The 24525-nt window shown below is 37.7% G+C and overlaps 1 protein-coding gene across 5 annotated transcripts in view; it reads right to left on the reverse strand.

Annotated features, from left to right (window-relative positions):
• Positions 1-24525, reverse strand: part of MAPK8 (mitogen-activated protein kinase 8) — a 128845-nt gene that overhangs the window by 41948 nt on the left and 62372 nt on the right. Inside the window, exon 3 of one of the 5 annotated variants that reach the window (XM_069067257.1) lies at positions 12666-12802. The exons of the other annotated variants lie outside the window; for them this stretch is intronic. The gene's annotated coding sequence lies outside the window, so the exon portion shown is untranslated. The remainder of the gene's footprint in view (positions 1-12665; positions 12803-24525) is intronic. 5 annotated transcript variants of the gene reach the window in all.

Here is a 24525-nt window from a genome sequence, read left to right on the forward strand (position 1 = left end):
GATACATACATGAGCCAGTGACACTAACATCCTGGCTGTCCCATCAACAAGGCACTGAATCTGCTCCAGACCAGTCTCTATACCTGGAATGTTCTCTCTCTTCAACTCTGCCTACTGACTTCCCTGGCTTCCTTTAAGTCCCAACTTTTACAGAAAGTCTTTCCTAATCTCAGTACCATCCCTCATCCTCTATTTTTTTTTCCTTTATCCTGTATATAGCTTGCTTCTATATAGTCTTCTGGAATAGTGGTTGGTCACTACAATGATCTAAGTCCCTAAACCTTTCTATTGTTTTTCTCTACAATGTTGTTACTGGTTCAGTATGCTGGCCGTGATCACTTCATCCCGTACTTATTCATAAAATCTTCCCAGATTTTCCTGCAACTGTCCATTTTGTTATTTAATCTAGTCACCAATAATTTATTAAGCATTTACTATTTGCTAAGTATGCACTAGGTTTTGGGGAATGACAGGCAAAAATAGTTCCTGACCTAAAGGAATTCACATTCTAATGGAGGAGAAAACAAAGTAATAATATTCCATTAATTTCACATGCAATAATTTGTTCATCCATTCCCCAATTGATGGACTGCAACTAAGTTTCCAGGGTTTTTTGCTATATCAAAAAAAGGTAATTTAAATATTTTGTTTTTTTTCCTCTTACTTTGTCTCTCTGGGATACAGGCCTAGGAATAGTGGAGGATGCATTGAGGAGATGCAAAATGTAATGACTTTTCTGGGTATAGTTCCAAATTACTTTCCAGAATCCAATCCTTTCCAACTTAACCAGGTGGCATTCTTCCCATAGCCCCTTTAACAATTATCATTTTCCCTTTTTGAACTCTCTGTCAGGGTGATGGATGTAAGGTGGTACCTCAGAGTGGCTTGAATTTGCATTTCTGTAATTATTAGTAATGTGAAACATTTTTTCATATCAGTGTTCCTTGACTGGATACTAGAATTGCCTTAGTGACTGAATAACACCTAACTTCTCAGAGTTGTGAGGATAACATGAGATATATGTGAAATGTTTTACAAACATGAAAGCACTACAAACTAAGTAAACGTTTTTCACCATCACATCACCATCATCTTATTTATTAATTGCCTTGTTCTGTACATACATATATCACAGGGAAAATATAATCATTTTTAAAAAACATTTCAGCAAAGTATTTGATGAAATCTACCACATTATTCTTGTTTAAAAAAAATGGAGAGACAGGAAAGATAGTAATGTGATGAGGAAGATTCGGAAGTAGCTAAATAGACAGATTGAAAGATTAGTCATTAATGTCAATGTTAACTTTTGAATAACATTTACTGTGGAGGGCTCCAAGATGTGCTTGACCTGTACTAACATTTTATCAATGACTAAAAGGACATAAAGGAGCTTATCAGATCTGCATGTCATTAAGAGCTGGGAGGGATCCCCAGCACACTAGATGAAAATGTAAGCTTTATCAAAATTTGTGACTGCCTGGAATACTGAGATGAATCAAAGAAGTCAAAATTTAATAGGCTAAATGTAATTTTATCTTGTTTTTTGGTAAGGTAATTGGGGTTAAGTGACTCGTCCAAGGTCACACAGCTAATAAGTGTGTCAAGTGTGTGATCATCACGTTTGAACTCAGGTCCTCCTGACTCCAGGGCCAGTGCTCTACTCACTGCGCCACCTAGTTGCCCCAATATTTTTTTGCACAAGATTTTAATTGTAATTTCATGCACAAGATTTTTAAAAAGAATCAACGATATGAATACAGGATCACAGGTATGTTGCTAGATGGCAGCTCATTTGAAAACTATCCAGGGGTTTTGCTAAACTGCAAAAAATCAACAATGTGATGTGGTATTCAAAATGTTCTACCACCTTAGGGGGCAGTAAGAGAGGTACCATATTCAAGAATAAGGAAGAGGTTGTCCTATGGCACTCTTCCCTTGTAAGAACACGACTGGAACACTATAGTCATTTCAGGAAGGCCAGGTATAAGTGGGAAAACATACAGGTGAAGCCAACCAAGATGGGTGAAGAAATCTGAATTCATGCTATGTTAGGATGAGTTGAAGAAATTAATGATATTTAATTCAAAATTGTTCTCCTGGATGGTTGGACTAGTTCACAATTCCACCAAGAGTGTTATCAGTGTCTTAATTTTGCCATATCCCTTCTAGTATATTATTTTCCTTTTCTGTCATGTTAGCCAATCTGACAGGTGTCAGGTAGTACCTCAAGAGTTGTTTTAATGTTCATTTCTGTGATCAATAGTGATTTAGAGCATTTTTTTATGTGACTACTGGTAGCTTTGATTTTTTTTTTTTGAAAACTGACTATTATTTGATCATTTCTCAATTGGAAAATAGTTCTTATTTATATAAACTTAAATAAATTAGGCCTTTTCAGAGACATTTACTGTAATTTTTTTCACAATTTCCTGTTTTCCTCCTTATTTTTGTCAAATTAGTTTTGTGCATACAAGAACTTTTTAATTTCATGTAATCAACATTACCCATTTTAATTCCTATGATCCTCTATCGCTTATTTGGTTATAAACTCTTCCCTCATCCATAGATTTCACAGGCACATGTGCTCCCCTAATTTACTTATGACATCACTCTTTGTGTCTATGTAATTTATGATATATGAGATAAAACATCTAAATAATTTATCCATTTTGATCTTATTTTGGTATACAGTGTAAGATGTTGGTCTATGCCTAATTTCTGCAGAACTGCTTTCCAGTTTTCTCAGCAATTTTTGTCAAATGGTGAGTTCTTATCCCAAAGGCTGGATCTTTGGGTTTATCAAATGCTAGATCAAAATAATAGACAAAATGTGGTGGTCATCCACCACTGTGTACTGTGTACTTAATCTATTCCACTGATCTGTTACATTCTATTTTTCAGCCAGTACCAGACTGTTTTGATGATTACTACTTTGTAATATTGTTTGAAATCTGGCCACCTGCCTTCACGTTTTTGTTTCCAATGATTTTCTTGCTACTGACTTTTCTTCCAAATGAATTTTTTAATGATTATTCTAGCTCTACAAAATAATGCCTTGGTAGTTCGACTGGCAGGGAACTGGATAAGTAAATTAACCGAGGTGAATTGCCATTTTTATAATATTGGCTCGGCCTACCCATGAGCAATTAACATTTCTCTAATTGTTTAGATATGACTTAATTTGTGTGAAAATGTTTAGTAATTGTGTTCATAGAGTTCCTGGGTTTGTCTTGGTAGGTGGATTCCCAAATATATTATACAGCCTGAAGTTAATTTAAATGGAATTTCTCTATCTCTTTCTGCTGGGTTTTATTGGCAGTTTATAGAAAAGATGATGATTTATATGGATTTATTTTATAACCTGCAACTTTGCTGAAGCTGTTAATTATTTCACCTAGTTTTTTAGTTCATTCTCTTAAGTATATTATTGTATCATCTCCAAAGAGTAATAGTTCTGTTTTCTTATTGCCTATTTTTATTCCTTTTTTGTCTTATTGCTATAGTTCCCATTTGTAGGACAATATTATATAATAGTGGTGATAATGGACATTCTTGTTTTACCCTTGATCTTACAGGGCAGGTTTCAAGCTATCCCTATTATAGATAATGATTGGTTGTGGTATTATATAGATACTACTTATTTTAAGAAAGGCTCCATTGGTTCCTATGTTTTCTAGCATTTTTAATAGAAATGGGTGTTGCGTATTTTTGAAAGGCTTTTTCTGAATTTACTGATATAATCATTTGATTTGTTAGCTTTGTTATTGATATGGCCAATTAGGCTAAATACTCAATCAGCCCTGCATTCCTGGTATAAACCCTACCTGCTCATAGTGTACGATCTTGATTGACATATTGCTGTAATCTTGCTAGTACTTTATTTAAAATTTCTGCATCAATATTCATTAAAGAAATGTGTCTGTAAGACTTTTTTTTCTGCTTTTCCTTCCCCTGGATTAGGTATCAAAATCATATTTGTGTCATAAAAGGAATTTGGTAGGACTCCTTCATGGATTTTTTTTCAGTTTATACAGTATTGGGATTAAGTGTCCCTTAAATGTTAGGCAGAATTCATTTGTGAATCTATCTGGTCCTGGGGATTTTTCTTAGGGAGCATATTTACGGCTTGTTCAATTTATTTTTCTAAGATGGGGTTATATAAGTATTTCTATTCCCTCTTCTGTCAATCTGGATGGCTTATATTTTTGTAAATATTCATCCATTTCACTGAGATTGTCAATTTTACTGGCATATAGCTGAAAAAAAAAACTCCTGACAACTTTTAATTTCATCTTCACAAGTGATACATTTACCCTTTTCATTTTTAATAATGGTAATTGGATTTTTCTTTTTTTTATATAAAATTAACCAATGGTTTATCCATTTTATTGTTTTTTTTTCCCATAAAACTAACACCTATTTATTAACTCAATGGTTTTCTTACTGATTTTATTAATCTTGCCTTTTATTTTTAGGATTTTCAGTACTAGCACATTAGTCCCATTTCTCTTTCTGATCAGTTGCCAGGTCCCCATATTGTCTCTTTTGGCTTGAGAACTAACTCCTGAAGCTGCTGCTACTTTTGTTGCCACCATCTCTAGTCCCACCATTGGTGTTTTATCCATGTGGGCCAGAAGCCAGGCTCTATCCCTATGTCGAAGATCTCTCTTTCTGACCTCCTAAATTACCTTAGGCTGGAAGAATGTCTTACTCTGAAATCACCTAAAATCACACAGCTAATGTCTGAGGTAAGATGTGAATGTGGATCTTCCTGACTCCAAGTCTAACACTATCCATTGCAATCTACTACCTCTGATATAAATACTAGGCCTATATCCCAGAGATTAAAGAAAGAGTGAAAAGGAAGATAATGATAGTTGTACATCCCTGCCTAACAAAAGGAGACAACAAAGAAAAGAGCATCAATGAAATATTTAAAGACAGAAGAGAGTAGGTAAGCAAGGGCAGTGCTGGTATTGTTAAAAATAAATAAATTGCAAAACAAAACAAAACTGTATCGTTGGGTTAAATGAATCTAAGCTACTATGTTCAACTGCTTCTGGGTCTTTTGTACCTATTATGTTCCACTGATAGATAACCTAATCCTTTGGTAGTTTGGCTTGACACTAAATCTGTAAATTAATTGAGGTAGCGTTATGTTTACTGCATTGACATGGCCTAACCATAAAAAAGTAGTATTTTGGGGGAAGTCATAAATGACTGTCATTTGTAAAAGAATCAGGCTTGTTTTACTTGTCCCCACAAGGCATCACTAAGAATAATGGATGGCAAATTTAGCCTTTATTTAAGTTGGAGAAAAAGTGCTCTCAATTAGAGCAATATAAGATTGGAAAGGGCTGCCTCAGGAGGTAGTGGGTGCCCCATTTCTCTGGGGGCCTTTAAATAAAGGCTGTATGACCACTGGTTATGTAAACTGTTTTTCAGGTATGGGGTGAACTAGATAGTGCCTAAAGTCACATTCAGCACTGGAATTCTAACTTATTCCAGCTGTAGTTAATATCAAGCTCAATTATGAACCAATAATACATATACACTGCAGACCCAAAAACAACCAACTCCCCCCAAAATACCAAACCCCAATATTTTATTTAAGAGCTATAGTGTCTGGTACTAGGGATGTGACCCTGTAATATAGTCTGACCTAATACAGAAGCAGCATTTTAGGAAGGGCATTGATAGATTAATAGGAGAAAGTTGGGGGAGGGGAGGAGGGAGAAGAGTGAGAGCATGAGAAAGAGAGAGAGAATATGAATATGAATATAGGTATGTGCAGCGGCTGAGGGGGAGATGAGAGGATAACATCAAGAGAATGTCATGTGGAAATGACATTCAACTTGTCTATTTGGTCCCAAGAGCAAAACTAAGAGCAGTATAGCACAGAGGAAAATTAAGGTTTGAGACAAGGATAAATATTCATAATAATCAGGGATGTCTAACAGTTGAATGGGCTGAATTCCTTCTGCTTGGAGGTCTTCAAGTAAAAGTTAGAACATGACCTGTCAGGTATGATACAGAGAGGTTACTCAGGTATGGTTTAAACTAAATATACTCTAATAAGTTCCAAATCAGATTCTACGTCAGCACCTTTTCTATTTACCAAGTAAATGAGTAGTGTAGAAAGAAATATCCAAGAAGTAGATGTATATAAGACTGAAGATGAAATCCTGAATATGGATTATCCCACTGGTTGGAGCCAATAATAGCTACTTATCTCTATACATGCACATACACGTGCACACGCACGTGCACACACAAACACACACACTCATTGCTCTTAGCCTTCTTTGCTTTTTGTACCCAAAAGCTGTCACTGAAAATCCAAACCGTATATATCTAAAGTCAAAAGTTCCTTGCCAATAACGTATTTTCATTCTTCACTTTCCTTAATTCTTTGACAGCATTTAAAATTGCTGACTACCTATTATCCAAAAACAAAACAAAACAAAAAACAAAACCCTCATGTTTTTGGTTTCTGAAGATAGGATTGTGTTGCTGTGTCTCCACTGGTTCTCCTTTATCTTGCTAACAGTGAACATGCTCCAGTCTTCTTGATGCATTTTTTTATATCACCAAAATTTACCCTAGTATCCCTCTGATATAACAAATACTGTACTTTGAAAGATAAAAAAGGAAACGGAAAAAGAATCAGTGTAACTTATCAATATGTTAAGAGAAAATGTATGCAATATAACATACTTGTAGACCTCCCACTCTGCAGGGGGTAGAGAGGAGAGTGTTTTCTCGTATCTTTTCTTTGGATCCCTGTTTGTTCTTTATAATTCTGTGGCATTTGCTTTTATCACTGTATAAGCTATTCTTTCAGGTTACAATATTTTCATTGTCTATATTGTTTTCTTGGCTCTGCTTACTTTACTCACCATCAGTTCATGTTGATTTTTTCATTTCTCTGTATTTGTCATCTTTTAAAGTATCATAATGTACTGTAGAATATGGCATAAGGTATTGGTCTCAGCCTAGTTCTATAAGACTGCTTTCCAGTTTTCCTGAGCACATTTTATCAAATACGAAATTTGTTCTTAAGTAATTAATGCTTTCTGATTTATCAGACAGTGTGTTGACTTGTATTGTTTTTTATTCTCCCTTGTCTAGTCTGTTCCACCAATTTGTCTTTTTAAAATCAACATCAGATGGTTTTGAATGATGACTGCTACTTTATGACATGCTTAAAGTCTAGAAGTGCTATTTGTCCCTTTCTCTTTTATTTCTTTTGATATTCTAGATCTTTAATATTTCTAAGTTAATGTCATTATTTCATCAAGTTCTGTAGAAATCCTTTTTAATAATTTGATTTGTATAGCATCAAAATGCACAAAACTCTGGCAGAACTGTCACTTTCATCATATTGGCACAACCCAGCCATGAGCACAGAACATACCTCTAGTTAAGCTGTTCTTTATTTCTTTAAGGAGCACTTTATAACTGAATCTGAGTATTTTGTGTGCTTTGGTAAGATACGCCCCATATGTTTTATACATTTTGAAGTTATGTGGAATAGGACTTTCCTCTCTATTACTGCTTCCTGGATTCAAAGGATGTGTTTACGATTTCTATTTTTCAACATTTATTTGCAATATTTCTGTGCCTTAATACATGGTCAATTTTTGTAAAAGCTCCATCTGGTGCTGAAAAATACATAATTCTTTAGCAGCCCCATTTAGAAGATTGCACAAATCTTTTAACTCTCGTTTCTCCAGCAATTTGTTCAATTCTATACTTTCTCTTTTGTTTATCATTTATTAGATTAATCCAAAACTGAGTGAGGGACACTAAAAGCTCTTTCCAAATATTTTATTAGTATCTGTCTTCTTGTGATTCAATTAACTTTTCTTTTATGAATTTTGTTGCCAAGGCATTTGGAGCAATATGGATATTGATTTGGTATGTATGGTTCCTTTAAGCATAATATAGTTCCCTTGCTTATCTCTGGTTTTTGCTTCATCAAAAAGCATGACTGCATCTCCTGCTTTTCAACTGAGTCATAGTAATGCTGTTTGACCCCCTCCCTTATATTCTGTGTATGCCTTTGCTTTTTAGGTGTATTTCTTTTGTTCTTATTCAATTTTCCACTTATTCATTTTATTGGATTACTCAATCGAGGCATATTTAAAATTATGAGTTACATTTATATTTTCCATCATTTGTCTCTTTTCTTGAAAATTACCCTTCTTCCTCTGTAAGATAGTATTTGGTCTCTTCAGGTTATTTTAACTTAATCTATTTTAAGGCAACCCTGTTCCTACCAGATCTCTTCCCCCTTGCCTCCTATCTTTTACCTCTTTCCCTAGTTTTGGAGTATTTTTTAACTTAGCAGTTCCTTTTTCTCTTCCTTTTATCTAGATATCTAATCCATCCCTCCTTTTCCTCCCTCAAGGTTAAGTCCTTTCCTTTCTTCACCTTCAAGTGTTTTTGTTTTTAAATTTCATTTTCTGCACCTTTTTCTAAAGAGGATTTCTTTAGCTCTTATTCTTTGTTATATTTCTATTTATTCTAGATTTTATCCTTTGATTTATAGCCACTACAGTTATTTAGCTCTTCTTTAGTGTCTGTATTTCTTTTTTTTCTTGGGAAGGCAAGGCAACTGGGGTTAAGTGACTTGCCCAAGGTCATACAGTTAGTTAAGTGTTTAGTGTTTGAGGCCACATTTGAACTCAAGTCCTCCAAGTTGAAAAGGGGAGAAAAAATGTTGTCTTGGAGTCTAATCAGAGCTGCTGATAGAAAATGCAGGTAGTGAGCCCTCTACAAAGGAAGACTTTGAGAGGAGTTTGGTGGTCTGCCCTCCAGACCTTCAGTCAGAGGGGAGAGTGCAACTGAAGGTTAAGGTGTGGGATATCAAAACCTTTCTGGTGACTTTCTGGTGACTGGAGATTTCAGGTAATCAGTTTATACCTTAGGGGCTGCATGCTGCCCCCTAGAGTCCAAGCCTAGAGGAACTTCTGATGGAAAATGAAGTAGGCAGAATAGAGCAAAGAGGATAGAAGTATTGTCCCAAGGCAGGAATTTTCCATGTCCCTGATTGTGCAGTTCATCATTGTCCTTTGCCTTCTCCATGATAAATTCCCCTCCCTCCCCTGGCATGAAATTCCTCTCCTTCTCTGAGTGCATATTTTTATATTTGGGGTGCTAGTTGTACCCAGGCACTAAGTACCCTTCTTTTGAAGCAAGATTACAGGCATCAAATCTAAGCACCAAAACCCTGCAGAACATATCTATGGCAAGATCATCATCTCTGCTTATAGACTATATCTCTTCTCCAATGTGAATGTTCTTCAGCAGGACTACCTCCCATCACTAAAACAAGGTTTCTCACATTTCACTCCCTTCTTTTATCTCCTCACCTATTCTCCTGTAGGCTCTCTCCTTCCTAAGACTTGAGGAGTTATCCTTTGACTTCGTAAAGTTACATCCAGTCCTGTTGTCTTCCCCTCTCCCATTTTATGTGTGCTCTCTCATTCTGTAATTTAGTCCTACCCAAAACATTGATTCCTGTGTAGGCAGGGTGTTGTAAAGTTTAGTGCATGATGCTTCAGTTCTGTTTCTCCAACATCTCTTCTAAATGACTTCTACTTTTACTTCTTTTTCCATACGTACTTTTATAAAGAATTATCTTTCCCCAACTGATAAATGGTTAAAGGACACGAATAGGTAGTTTTCAGATGAAGAAATTAAAACTACCTATAGCCATATGAAAAAAAAATGCTCTAAATCACTTTTTTTTAAAGCATTTGGGGTTAAGTAACTTGCTCAAGGTTACACAGACAGTTATTTCTGGGTGTGGTGCTAAGTATCTGAGCCTGGGATTTGATCCCCAGGTCATCCCGACACTGGGGCTGGTGCTCTTACTCACTGTGCTACCTGGCCGCCCCTCTAAATCACTTTTGATTAGAGAAATGCAAATTAAAACAGTTCTGTGGTACCACTCATACTTATCAAATTGACTAATACAACAGAAAAGGAAAATGATAAATGTTGGAGAAGATGTGGGGAAAATTGGAACACTAATGCATTATTGGTGTTGGTGGAGCTGTGAACTGATCCAATTATTCTGAAGAGCAATTTGGAACTATGCCCAAAGGGCTATAAAACTGTGCATACCCTTTGACCTAGCAATACCATGACTAGGTTTGTACCCCAAAGAGATCATAAAAAAGGAAAAACAGGTCCACATGTACAAATTATACAACATATACACAGAGTAGTTTTTGTGGCAGCAAAGAATTGGAAATTGAGGGGATGTCCATCAATTGGGAAACAGCTGAACAAGTTGTGGCATATGAATATAATGGAATACTATTTTGCTGATAGAAATAATAAGCAGGATGTGGAATAATCTTGTATTATTCAAATTTTCTTTCCTTTATATCCCTATCACTTAAAAAATTTTGTTTGTCAATTCAATTGCTAAACTCAATCATGATGTGTCTTGGAGTTTACACTGTAAGATATTTTTCCCCTGGAGGCAAACTGTGGATGTTTTTGACTGGCACTTTGCATTGTGTTCAAATAGTCTGGGCAGTTTTCTTTTCCAGTGGTATGAAATTATTTTATTATTCCCATAATTTACATATATGAAAGATTATCACCTTTCTCTGAAACAAGAAAGTTCACAGGTGAGCATTTTTTCCATTTTTACCAATAGACCATTAGGCAACATAGTATAGATGACCACTTCTATCCTAAATCACAAGTATGCAACTAGTAAGAGTTGACAGAAAAAAATTATATTTTTGCATATATCATTCCTGAACTTTCTTCTTTAGAATAATCACTTCCTATTTTCAGAAAATGGGCAGTTTTCTTGTATTATTTCTGACATTACAGTGTTGAGGTTTTAGGACCTGCTATATTCTTCTGGGAAACGTACAATGTTCATCTGAGAGATACAAAATCCTTAAGTGGTTTCCATAAAGTTTATCTTTAAGATTAGACTTTTATTTGTAATGGAGATGTTTTATTTTAAAGCTATTGTTCTATGCTTCTCTTTATCCGGATTGTCCTTCCCTTCTATATTTTGCAATCCCATTCAATTATTCTTGTTTGTTTCTTTGGTGAAGTTTGACACTATAATTACAAATTTCTCTTTTTGGCTTGTTATTTCTTCTGTGCAGACCATAAATTCTGCTATTACAATTCTTATTTCTCTTTTAAATTATTTAAGAACATCTTGTTGTGGTTCCATGATGTCCTGGGAATCCACAGGGTCCTCTGCCTTCAGATTTTAATTTTCCTTTATCTTCCAATAATATTCATAGCTATCTGGAATCGTTAAAGTCAATTCTGAGACCACATCCCATGCTGTTATTAAGATCTTCCCTCTTGGTTTATTTGCTCATGTTCAAAATCTTTGAGTTTTCTTCCATCTGAGACCCAAGGTAACCATTATTGATCATTTCCTGATTCCTCCTTCTTTTGGTTTCCCTAGGGGATGGATCTCAAAGCTGTCTTAGGGTCTTCCCACCCTGGGCAACTAACATCCTTAACCTGAAAGCAGCAAGTAGCATCTTTCTAATTTTTACTTTGTCCTCCCCACCAAAAACAAAACCAAAAAGGTAAAGGCCTATTGGCAGTCGGGTAGTACTTATCTACTTGGCTACAATGCGGTATGTGATGGGGAATTTTTCTGGGTGTTTAGGGTGCTGCTTGATAGGTAAAAATGGCCTGTCTATTCAGGTGACTTCTGAGGTTACAAAAAAATGGCCCCAAATGGATGACAGTTCACCTTCCTTCGGGCTTAGTGTAATACTAGTCAGCCATATAGCATTTATTAAATGTTGAAGATGTTCCAGACACTGTGCTAAGAAATGGTGCCCTGGTCCAATTTCCTTTGTTCTTCAGTCCTCTAGATGAGCTCTGCTGCACAGCAGTGCTGTGCTACCATGCCAGTCAAAGCAAGCTTCTTGTTGGTTGGTTTGTTTGTTTTTTAATTTTCCTTGGCCCAGAGATGGGGAAGAGAAGAGCTGAGTTCTGTTGCAAGTCTGAGGAGCTGGCTTGAATAGCCTTGCCAGAAAGTAGTTGCCTGTGGGGAAGAAGGTTTTAAGCAAGCCTTTAGAGTTAAGGATTAGCCTTCTCTGTTTTTTGCCCCTGGAGACAGTTAAATTTGTTTTATCTCTTGTGAATAATTACTATTTGAAAAAGGTCCTCAGGACTGGAGAAAGGATTTAGTCCTTCATTTTGCTGGTAACAGGAGCCAGATACTTAATATTTCAAGTAAAACATACAGATGACTTCTATACTTCTAATAAACCCATTACCTATATTTATACCAAAGAGAATTCTAGCCCCTTATCTCCAAATACCTATTGGATTAAATGTCTCCTTAAACTAAATACATTTAAAATGAACCTCTTCATCTTTTCCCAGAAAACTAGCCCCTTTTTTCTTTTATTGCTTTTTTTTTTGGAAGGGGGGAGGGCAGGGCAATTGGGGTTAAGTGACTTGCTCAAGGTCACACAGCTAGTAAGTGTTAAGTATCTTGAGGTCACATTTGAACTCAGGTCCTCCTACCTCCAGGGCTGGTACTCTATTCACTGCACCACCTAGCCACCCATTTTTTCAATATTCTTATTTTTGCATATGGTACAATTACTCTATCACATGACTTTGGCTCAGAAACTCAAGATTACCTTTTATTTCATTTATGTCTCCTCCGTCATCCACATATTGTCAATCAGTCATCCCATTCATTTATTCAAGAGAACTTAAATTCTAAAGAATATTTCTGAACCTGGAATTAGCATCTCTCAAATCCTTACCTTCACACCTGAAATAAAACATAGCAATGAAGAAACACCCTAAATACCCAGTAATACTCCCCATCACACACCACACTGCAGCGATGTGATTAAATGCCACTTGATTGCCATAGACCTTTGCTATTTTTTTTGGTGGTGGTGGGGGAACAAGGTAAGAATTATAAAGATGTTATTTTCAGATTAAGAACAGTTATTTGAATTAAGATAATCTGGAGTGTGAAAATATTATGAATCCTGAAATATTCTATTTCTTTCTGTGTGAATGATTTTTATTTTTTTTCATTTTTCAAAAGCTTTAACTTCTGATTTACATCATTCATTTCCGCCAGATTTTGAGTTACCAATTTTCTCCCCGTTTTTACCCTACCCACCACCCCAAAATAGCAGTCCCACAGGATATCCCCTCCTCCAATCTGCTCTCTCCCATATTTTCTCCCATACCCCTTTTGACTTCTCCAGTGGATCTCTATGCCCCAGTGCCTGTATATCTTATTTCCCAGTTACATGTAAAATAGTATTAATAATAGTATGTATATATATGAATATTTGATTTTAAAACTTTGAATTCTAGATTCATTCCCTTACTCGTCACCCACCCTTACTGGGAAGATAAGCAGTTCAGTATAGGTTGTACATGTGTGGCTAATGCACAATAACAACATAGTAGATATATTGTAAAAGACTGACTATATTTCCCTCCCTCCTATCCCACCTTCCATTTGTTCTATTCTCTACTTTGATCCTTCCCCTTTTCAAAAGTGGGTGGGTGCTTCCAACTTCCCTCCCTCCCAGGCTGCCCTCCCTTCCATCATCCCCCATCTCATCCCCTTCCCCCCCTACTCTCCTGTAGGGCGAGATACCCTATTTAGTGTATATTTCATTCCCTCCTCAAGCCAAATTCAATGGGAATAAGGTTGACCCATTCCCTTTTGCCTTCCTATTTTTCCCCTCCATTGTAACCATTTTCCCTTACTTCTTCTATATGAGATAGTTTACCCCCATTCTGTCTCTCCCCATCTCCTCTCATTATATTCCTCTCTCACCTCTTAATTTCACCTTTTAAGTATAATCCCTTCCTGTTAAATTGGTCCTGTGCCCTCTATCTATGTACCCATATACTCTCATATATATATATATATTCCTATTCCCTTCAACTATTTTCATACTGAGAAAAGTTTCATCAGTTACAATTATTGTTTTTCCATGTAGGAATGTTAATAGTTCAATGTTAATAGGTAGTCCAATGATTTTTAAATTATATCTCCTGGATCTATTTTCCAGGTCAGTGGTTTTTCCCATGAGATATTTCACATTGCCTTCTATTCTTTCATTTGTTTGGATCTGTTTAATAGCATCTTGATTTCTCATAAAGTCATTAGCTTCCATTTGTTCCAATCTAATTCTGAAGGAATGATTCTCCTCAGTGAGCTTTTCAGATTCTTTTTCCATCTGGCAAATTCGGCTTTTTAAGGCATTCTTCTCCTCATTGCCTTTTCGAGCCTCTTTTGCCATTTGAGAGTTAGTCTATTTCTTAAGGTGTTATTTTCCTCAGTCAGGCTGTTGACTCTCATTTCGTAATTTTCTTGCATCGTTCTCGTTTCTCTTCCCAAGTTTTCCTCCACTTCTCTTACCTGCTTCTTAAGGTCCTCTCTGGACTGTAACCAGCTCATATTTTCCTTGAAGCTTTTGGTGCAGGAGTTCTGACTTCACTGTCTTCCTCCTGTTCCATGCTTTGCTCCTTTTTGTCCCCAAAATAGGAGTCTAATGTTGGAATCTTCTGTGTGCTTTGTTTCCTTTGCCTGTTCATGTTGCCCCTCAGTCACTTGACCCCTGGGCTTTTTGCCACAGTAGAACTCTGCCACCAGACAGGGGAGCTTTTGTCCCAAATGCTGGGGTTTTCTCAGCTGCTGGAGGTATTAGATGGGTGCCCTCTCTGAGGTCTCCACACACTCTGGCAAGCTGGACACACACCCCAGAACCTCCACCCTAGACTGCAATCCAGATCCAAGAAGGTTAAAGCAAGAGCGATTACCCCTCAGACTGGTGCTTGGTCCCCCTACACTCTGCAGGTCAGGAGCTGAAGCTGCCATGTGGTGCTGGCTGGCTGTGCTGGGATCTCAGGGGCTTCTTGCCCCGGGGACGAAAGCCAAGGCACTCCCACTTACTGGGTACCAAAGTCCAGACTGCTGTGACCTCTCACTTTGTCCTTCGAATCTATGTGTTGATAAATCTGGAAATGGCCACAGCTGCTGCTGATCTGGAGTCCATCTGGCTGGTGGCTGGTCAGGCCCGCCCTGGGCCTAAAGCCTCGGTGTGGGGCTGAGATCTGCTTCCAGAGCACGGCACCGGCTGATTCCTGCTGGCCTGCTGGGCTGTCCTCAGCAGGAGATTAGCTTCTCTGTGTCATTTTGTGGGTTCTGCAGCTCCAAAGTTTGTTCAGAGTCCCCTTTTTACATGGATTGAGGAAGGTGGAAGCAGGAGCAGCGGGGAGGTCCTGCTTCTACTCCGCCATCTTGACTCCGCCTCCCGAAATATTCTATTTCTGTGCCTTTGCTAACCTAGTTCCCATTTTTTGGAATGACCTCTCTTGAATTATTTTACCTACTGTATTCCTACCTGGAATTAAAGGCCAACTCAAATGCTACTTTCTCTGAAAGCTTTCCTTGATTCCCCAGTTTCTCCGCTCTCAATACTCAACAGTTGGTTTTGTAACTGTCTATATGTATATACCATACCATCTTATTAGACTGTAAGTTCTTTGAAAGTAGGGACCATGTGTACCTAAATATTATATCTTTTCCAGTAACTGATAACATGCTCTAAACAAGTGCTTAATAAGTATTTATGATAAGCACACTGTGAATCATTGGTATATTACATGGAAAAAATGAAACACATGGATATTCATATCTATGAAAGGTTCACCTCTGTGAACATAAGATTCTAAGAAGAAGTGGAAGATGGGACAGGAAACAAGGTGTCAAAGAAGTCCAAAACAATAAGAACAAAGAATAACAGTGGCAGCTATGGGAGGTTAAGTCCAGGCCTAGGAGCTAGCATTTCAAAGAGGGGAAGTTCCTAGGCTGCAATGTGAATCCAATTTCAAAAGAGGGATCCTCAGCAGAAAGGATTAGAAGTCATTAGGGACTGGGTGATTCTGATAGATAAGTATCTAGAACATAAAGGTTTCTTTGTTTTATGCATATAGGAAAGCTTTTCACTGACCATAAGGTATCTGGAAATGCTACTCCCACCCATGTAAAACCATCCATTGAAGTAGGGGCACTGGACTGCCTTAGAAGTTTCTCCCATGCTGATTTCAGAGAAGGGGAGCAGGAAGAGAAACAAGAAGAGATTAGTATTAAACAAAATCAGCACCAAGACTGTCAACATATATCCCTGCTTTCTATTTAACAATTTATTCTAATAAGCTAAGTAAACCTATGTGAGAAATGCTAGTAGTTTGATTTCTACAAATTTTGAGGAACAACAGATGCTGCATAGAATGTGCAGGAAGGTATAAATCAGGAGAGGGGAGGAAGGGTAGAGTATCCTATCCAATAATATAGCTGGAAGAAATCTGTAAGTTTACTCTTAGAAGAGGCCTGAGCTAAGCTGGCTCAAACTTTCTGGGGGTCAAAGGATGGTCACCAACTTTTCTTTAACACACATGTTTAACTAGCCTAATGCACGGTAAACTGACATACCCCGCACAGAATTAAGAGCCTCATTGTCTAATCATGGGATGCATGTCAGTTCATACTGGGTTCCCCACCCTAGGAAACATATATATAACGGGCAGGTCAGAAAGATTGTAACCTAGAAGAGCTGGGACCAATCCCAGTTCTGAAGGGAGGAACAAGGCAGGAAATTCGAATGGAAGTAGCATAAATGGGTTTGTATTTGTCTGATTATCTGTAGTCTTTTGAAGAGTCTACCCATTTATTCAGGAAAAGAATAAATGTAAAATAAAGATAATGAAAACCTCCCTGGCCTTCCAACAAGTATTGTTTATTCCTAGACCGAGCATGTTTATAACACCTATTATTATAAATATCCCGCTTGTGCCACAATCATGTGTGCCATCAGTGCTGGCAGAGCAGCATGAGAGCAGTGAGAGTGGTTGGGGAAGGGCCAATATTGGCAGCAGATTCTGACTTCTAGGTGAGAGACTGCAGAGGAGAGGCAACAAGTAGAGAGAAGACATGGGGAGAAAGTGGGAGAGATCAGCAGCATGTGACATGTGACAAGAGTGAAGACAGCCAAGTGATGGAGAGGGGGAAAACACCAGGGATAAAAATAAATAATCTGGGAAGATTTAAGATAGCGCCACTTTGCACATGTGTGCTTTCAAGGTTATGTGTGGGAGAAAAGACACTTGCTCTTTTAAGTATTATGTACTATCTATTAAGTATTATGTACTTAAAGGGTTAACACTTAGCTAAGCAGAACAAGCTCATTCCAGGAGAATTCCCAATAACATGGGTTTTACTGTATTTCTTAATGGTGATGTAGCTAAATGAGTATTAGGTCACCATGTCCAAAAGAAGAAGCTGTGGATAGTATTCCATTACCACCAGAACACTTCCTAATATAACAAAGAAACAAAAACAAAACTCAGTAAAACAGAGATGTCCCAGATGAACCTTAAAGAATGATTCTATTCACATCAGTTAATCCCACATATAATTATGACCAGCTCATTTTACCAGTAACTTAACTATAAAGTAAATTTTAGAAGAGCTAGGGAAGTGTTGGAAGAAAATGATTCAGTGAAAAACACTCTGCTGTAATCAAGTGTTTGTTCTCTAGTGGAAAAAATAACTGATTTAAATTTAGGGATAAGCTGCCCTATTTCACAATTTGAAAACCCAGCAAAAATATTAAAAAAAAACCCAACATTTCAATTTAATTGAATGTAACTTTTCTAAATATGACAGATGATTAACAAATACCCCCCCCCTCAAAGTTGGGAATCTGGATCTAAAAGTAAAAAGCAGCCAGAAACAAGGAATCCTTGTCTCACTTTCAAATTTATCTTGTAAGATAATGCCAATGGCTTAATCTACAAGTACCTACTTAAAAAAAAAATTAAACTATATTCTAGTTGTCAAGACACATTTCAAAGAACTATATTAAACACTGGGGATACAAAGAAAGGAAAAAGATAATCCCCACTCTCAATGAGTTCACAGTCTAATGGGGAAAACATGCAAATGACTACGTACAAACAAGATGCAGACAACAAAAATTGGAAATAATCTCAAGGGAAAAGCATAGGCATTAAATGGTAACTGGAACACCTTGAAGAATGAAGGACTTTAGCTGGGACAGGAAGCCAGGAGACAGAAGAAGAGAGAGAGGAATTCTGGCACAGAGGACATCCATTGAAAATATAGTCAGAAGATGGAGTATATAGAGAACAGCAAAGAGGACAGTAGATCAAAGAGTATGTGGAAGGGAGTGTCAGAAGACTGGAAAGGTAGATGGGAGTTAGGTTATAAAGAACTTTAAAAGCTAATCAGAGGATTTTCTATTTGATCCTGAAAGTAATGGGAAACCATTCATGTTTATTAATAGAGGGGAAACATGGTGAGGCCAGCATTTTAGGAAGAATAATTTGACACCTGAGTGGAGGATGGGCCATAGTAGGGTGAGACCTAACTAATAGGTTATTATAAGAGTCCAGGTCTGATTCGATAGAGGCCTTCACCAGAGTGATGGCAGTATCAGAGGAGAGAAGGAAACATACAAAAGATGTTACAGAAGTAGAATCAAGAGGATTTGGCAACAAGAGTGGATGAGGGAAGGGGTGTGAGAAAGGGTAAGGAATAGAAGACAGTATGTAGATTTCAAGCCTGAGTGACTGAACTATGGTGGTGACCTACAGTTACAGGGAAGTTAGCATGAGGGGAGGAACTGCAGGAACAGAGCAAGGAGGAAGAATTCGTTTAGTTTGGGATATATTGAATTGATGATGTCTATGGGATATCTGATTCAAGATGTCCAATAGAGAGATATGTAAGAATTGAGGCTAGCAGAGAACTAAGAACTAAGTAAATCTGAGAATCATCTGTTTACATATTATAATTGAATCCTTGGGAGCTGATGAAGTCACCAAGTGAAACGATACAGATGGAGAAGAGAAGTGAGCCCAAAAGAGAGTCTTAAGGGATACCCACAGTTAGTAGGCTTGACCTGTATGAAGACCCAGCAAGGCAGATGGAGGAGGGATCAGAGAGAGAGTCAGAGAACCAGAAGACAGCAATGTCATGAAAATTTAAAGAAGACAGTATCAAGGAGAAGAGGGTGATCAATAGTGTCAAAAGCTACAGAGGGGTCAAAGAAGGAAGAAGAATGAGAAACGGACATTATACTTGGCAACTAAAAGATCACTAATAACTACAGGAAGCAGTTTCAGCTGAATGATGAGTTAGGAGGCCGGATTGTAGACAGCCATAAAGGAAAGAGGTTAGCCATAAAGGAAAAGGAAAGATATAGGATGATAACTAGCAGATAAAGTAAGGATTTTTTGAGGTTGGGAGGGATATGTGGGAGCAGGCAGCAAGGAAGCATCTAGTAGGCAGGAAGAGAGTGAAGTTTAGTGAGATTGGGCTTGAGAGAAGAAGCAATCCAGTGAAGAAGACAGGGTGGAATAGGATCATATATGCATGTAGAAATGTTTGCCTTGGAAAGGATTACCTCTTCACATGAGAGAGGGATGGAGGACATAGTGGGAGAAGGGAGAGAAACCTGAGGGATGTGAGATGATGAAGAGACAGAAGAGAGTTTTAGGCAAATGGTCCCATTTTTTTTTCAGTGAAATAAGAGGCAAAAATCTCAGCTGGGAACCCATAAAGTGGAGCCACAAAGGATAGACAATATAAGGCTGTTATCTGGGCTCCTGATCCTCCTGACCCTATATACATTCTCAAAAGAATATATTTCTATATGTGGCCAGAGTTGTTAGAACAAAGTTTAGGAAGATGACTAGATAAGTACTTTGCATTCTGGTTTCCACCATTACTCAACTATAATTGCTCTATCCAAAATTACCAATGATTTCTTAATTGTCACAGCTGATGGTCTTTTCTCAGTTTTAATCCTTCTCCACCCATCTACTTCATTTGATACAAATGACCATGGCTTCTCCCTGGATATGCTCTCCATTCTGGGTTTACATGACACGGAACTCTCCTGATTTGCCTCCTACCTGTATGACTGCTCCTCAGTCTTCTTTGGCAGGGCATCATACATTTCCCATCCCTATCTGTGGGTGTTTCCCAAGCTTCTATTTCGGGGTCATCCTACAAACTGTTGCCAAAGTAATTTTCCTTAAGTATATATATACCTGTCACTCTATATTTTCTCTTCTTTTGGAAATCCTATCACCTCTCATGGACTTAACCATTATCTCTATGTGGATGACTCAGAAATTCATACATAAAATTCCAACATTCCTTAGTGAGAAATGATAAATCAGAGTCCTTAATCCTATAATCATAGCTTAGATTTTTTAAAAATTGAACCTTTTATTTCACTGGTTTCGGGAACTTTCCAATGAGACTATCTCTATAAATGCTGATGACATCAAACCTGTACCCTTGGAGTATTAGAGTTCCCTGAGATTCCAAGTGTCACCTGCTCAGGGTGACACAGAGTGAGCCAGATGACATGGAGGCTGGCTTTCCATCCTCTAGGCCTTGCTACCTTTCAACTTGGGTAATTCTTCCCTAAATGTATTACCAGAGACTTGTCCATAATGAAATCATCTGCCACTTTTCTGCCCACTGACATTCTCAAAAGAGCTTTTGATAATTTATCTTCATTGGACTGGCATTTTGAATTTATTGTAATCTAAAACCTGAATAAAAGGATGATGCCATTACTATGAGATACTTTCCCTCTCTCTCTTGTGTTTTTTTTTTATATAAAGTTTTCAAATACAAAAGCTTCTATTTCTGCTAGCAGCTCATCCTTTTCTAGTAAGAAAGGTTTCAAGTCAATGCCAGCATGTTAGTGGAGGAAAAGTAAGGTTAAAAGCAATGCTTTGCCTCACATATCATATAAGTCTGAAGACTATATTTATAAGTTATTTCCACTGTTCTGAAGCGCAAAACACTGCATAGAATCTCCCTTAGGAATTTAACAAAATCAATTACTATTAGTCTGTGTGTGGGCTTAGTGTATTACCTATGGACAAAGACCTCTTATTCTATTAGAGGCAGAAATGACTTTACCCATTCCCAAGTCAAATCCCCACAATCCTTAAGTATTCAATCTTTTCAGTGTGTAGGTTCCAAAGAGAAAAGTCCATTTTGATAAGGGAGTTGCACAGATCATACTGCCTACTGCTTCAAGCCATTACCAAAGGGCTAATATCTCTTACATAAGTTAATGTCACTCACAGAACAGACAACAGCTGTCTCCTCTTCCAACAGACATCCCTTATTAGGTTATTTGCCTCTTCACTCTTGGCAAAGGGATCAGGAAATAGTCTCCTAAGCTAGTAGTGTCTTGATTCTAGAGTAGCAGAGATCTCTGGGATTAAGATATCGGCTATAGCACTAAATTGGAAAATAGATGGAATGTTATTTATATTTATATTGGATAAATGTGCAGAACAGAGTCTACTTAGACTTATTTATTCCCCTTAATTCTATAGATCAGTGATTGGCTGTGGTTGACTAAACTTTGAAAAGTTTTATGTATTTATTTGGTTCTTTTTAACACTGGTTTTAAAACACTGGTTTATTTTGAGCTTCAAATTCCCTCCCTATAGACTCTCCCCCACTCACTGAGAAAGCAAGCAATGTGATATTTAATTACATGTATGAAGTCATGTACATGTTTCCATATTACCATGTTGCAAAAACAAAAACAAAAACCCAAGAAAAATCAAGGTGAAGAAAAATATCCTCAATGTGTATTCAAGAGCTCATTAGTTTTCTCTCTGGAGGTGGACAGCAGCTTTCATCACAGGGCCTTTGAAACTGTCTTGGATTACTTTCTTGATCAGAGTAGCTAAGTATTTCACAATATTGCTGTTACTGCGTACAATATTCTTCTCATTCTGCTCAATTCACTTTGCATTAAGTCTCCCCAGATTTTAATGAGACCATCTTGCTTGTCATTTCTTATAGCAATCATATACCATGACTTGTTAGCCATTTCCCAATTTCCAATTCTTTGCCACCACAAAAAGAGTTGCTATAAATATTTTTGTACCTATATGTCCTTTTCCCTTTCCTTTGAATTAAGAAGTTATTTGTACCAAATCTGGGTCATTACAGTCATTACAGAATAGGTCTTCCCATACTGGAAATACCACTTCAGCATATCATCTTCAATAGAATTGTGAATGGGTGATATCTTTCTTATGTCAAGCGAAAGGTGGATAAGAAGCAAGATAAATGTTTCTATAAAACCCTCTACATAAAAGTAGGTTCCTAGGGAGACTAACTCTGACCATATGAGAAGGGAGCTTTACAACTCCATGAGAGTTAATACGTTGATATGCCTTGGTTTTGAAGTTTGAGGTCCTCCTTCCAACACTGCAAGTTTTATCTTGGGATACCTGAAGGTTACTGAACCCTCTATAATTCTAGTGATGTGGCTCACTGGTATGATCTGAAGTACCTCTGTAGGATTGCACACTGAAACCTGAGTCAGATTTCTGGAGTGTTCTTGGTCCAAAAAAGCCTTCGTTTTTTTGATGAGGTTTTGTCCTTATCCTCACTTCCAGAACCACAGTGCTGACACATCTAGGGCAAGCAAGGAAGTAAAAAATCCTTAAGTAAACCAGCTCCAAGGCTTTCACTTGGGAGAAGGATGGGGTGTGCTACATGGAGCAGACTGGGCTGAAGTAGTCAGTCTATCTTGTTTTGTCATCTCAAAATTTTGAGACTTTGATTTATTGACTGCCTCTGACACAGCTCTGTTGTGGTGAGAACTGTATCTGGCATCCCTCAGTCCTGACTGCTACTCAAAATGCCTTCACCACCAGGACCTTGCTCTTATGGTCACGGGAAGGTGAGGGGGTGATGGTAGGAGAACAGTTTCTGTACTCTAGAGTACTAGTTTCTCCTTTTTCTACCTGGGAAAACTGCTGGTGCTTCTGATCTGAGATGGTTGCATTTTCCCACAGGACCTTATCACACATGTTACATGAAGGAGGAGTCATCAGTGTGGGATCCTTCAGGGCACTGTCATAACTGGATGCCCAATGGTGCATTCCACTTGTCAGCTACATCTTGCCTTGAAGTCCAACTGATTGTGATTAACAGGAGGCACATTTGGCTCTCTGCAAGCCAAGAAAGACTGATTCAAGTGTCTTGTCTGTAGAAATCCCAGACACGATACCACAATGTGTCTATGTAAGTTGGGCAGCTATAACAAAGATGTCAAAAGGGAACATTCAGCAGCTGATAATAAATGAGCAAGGAGTTCCAAAGCAGATCCCATGAAGAGAATGAACTAATGACTACTTGGCCTCCATGGGGTGATGAAAGAGGGAGAAGGGAACCATCTGCAAGTCCAAGGCAATGGAAGGGACATGAAGTGGAGAATTAACAAGGTTCCAGGCCCCCCACCATTGTATAAGCAGAGAAGTGCAGGGTGGACTAAGGCCAGGGCACAGAAGGCTCCAAGACCCGACTGGACCTCAGCAGAGTGAGGAAGAGGAAAGGACTCTACTGAATTTTCTACTTAGCTTTCTTTAAAGCTCAACTCAGGTATACTTCATACAAAGTCTTTTTAGCTTTAGTTGTCAAGGGTCTCTCCTTCTTTAAATTATCTTGTATATACTTATCTGAACATAGAGAAACTCCTTGAGGGTGAGGACTATTTTTGGCTTGTTTTTGAATCCTAGAATGCCTAGAATACTGACGTTACACAGTAGGCACTTAACTGCCAGACAGCTAGGTGGCACAGTGGATACAGTACTGGGTCTGGAATCAAGAACACCTGAGTTCAAATCCAGCCTTAGACACTCCCTAGCTGTATGACTCTGGGCAAGTCACTTAATTCTGTTTACCTCACTTTCCTCATCTGTAAAATAAGCTGGAGAAGGAAACAGCAAACCCTGTATCCTTGTCAAGAGAACCCCAAATGGGGTCAGGAAGAGTCAGATGTGACTGAAACAACTGAACAATTCAATTGCCTAACGAATAAATGCCACAATACTTAGAAACAGCAATATTGGAACGTGAACAGGACACATCTGTCAGTGATAGGAAATTGAGATTGAAGTTTTGAAGTAAGAATATAGAATAATACAAGAATACAACTGAAATAATAAAGTAAAAATTCCTACATGTCTGCTGTGGCATGTACCAGAGGGATTAGACTGAATGTTTCCTGTTTCTTCAATTATCAATAGTAAGAATTTTGGAGTAACAGAGCTAATACATACATGGCATAGAAAAACAATGACATGAAAAAAACATCTATCCTAACAAAAAGTTTACATATGAAGGCATAGACCACTACTGTAAATATTAACTGAATGAACAAAATGGGCAAAATCTGTTTTTGTTTTCTTAACTTTAAGTTCATTTAGAAGTTAAGTAGTAAAAGATCAATGCTGATCTTTTGTTTATTATACGTCAATTAATAGCAAAATGTCATTGATTTAGATTAAATAAGAATTCCAAATAATTTAACAGTCCTTTGGCGTTTGACAGTCTAGGTGAGAATAGTAGTATAGTTCCCTGCTCCTGATTAGAAGAGG

Source organism: Petaurus breviceps, unplaced genomic scaffold (genome assembly GCF_028583685.1).
Source record: "Petaurus breviceps papuanus isolate PSGF00001 unplaced genomic scaffold, PetGlider_PUasm1.0 90740, whole genome shotgun sequence".
Taxonomy (NCBI): domain Eukaryota; kingdom Metazoa; phylum Chordata; class Mammalia; order Diprotodontia; family Petauridae; genus Petaurus; species Petaurus breviceps.